This window comes from Anneissia japonica, unplaced genomic scaffold (genome assembly GCF_011630105.1).
Source record: "Anneissia japonica isolate Jap-2015-1 unplaced genomic scaffold, ASM1163010v1 scaffold4988_len2956909_cov206, whole genome shotgun sequence".
In the NCBI taxonomy this organism is placed as follows: Eukaryota; Metazoa; Echinodermata; class Crinoidea; order Comatulida; family Comatulidae; genus Anneissia; species Anneissia japonica.
This window is the reverse complement of record NW_022696345.1, coordinates 598,286-598,711: the sequence shown is the minus strand read 5'-3', so window position 1 is coordinate 598,711 and position 426 is coordinate 598,286. Positions and strand designations below refer to the sequence as shown.

General features: G+C 36.9%; 1 protein-coding gene across 1 annotated transcript in view; it reads left to right on the top strand.

The window, feature by feature from the left end:
- Nucleotides 1–426, top strand: part of LOC117101794 (caspase-3-like) — a 19,533-nt gene that overhangs the window by 12,282 nt on the left and 6,825 nt on the right. The gene's annotated exons all lie outside the window — the stretch shown is intronic.

The following is a 426-nucleotide window of genomic DNA, read 5'->3' as shown; positions in this document are numbered from 1 at the left end:
TAACAGCATAGAATGATGTGTAGATATGTAAAGATTAGTTTAGTGCAATAAAATAGATTTTTAAAAATTTGACATTCCAGCATGTTTTGGCCATTTTCTCTGAAACACGATTTGCGACGAGTGACTGGTTTGGCTTGTCTTTGCCACAATTGATTTTATAGGTGGATTGTCTACAAATATGTAGAAAATCTTCTAGGAGTAAAATTCCCCCGTAGCGCTGCCACTGGTGATACCTATCAGCGCCGACTTCCAGGAGACATTTGATAATAGAGTATAGTAAAAACATAAAAGAATACTGTAAATTTGTGGAAGATGGGACACTTTTGTAAGAGTAGGTTTACTTCTGTGTAGAGTAGACTTGGCAGGTTGTAAAAAGCAATATTGTGTTGTACCAACTTGATCAGACTTGCCAGTCCACTGAACTCA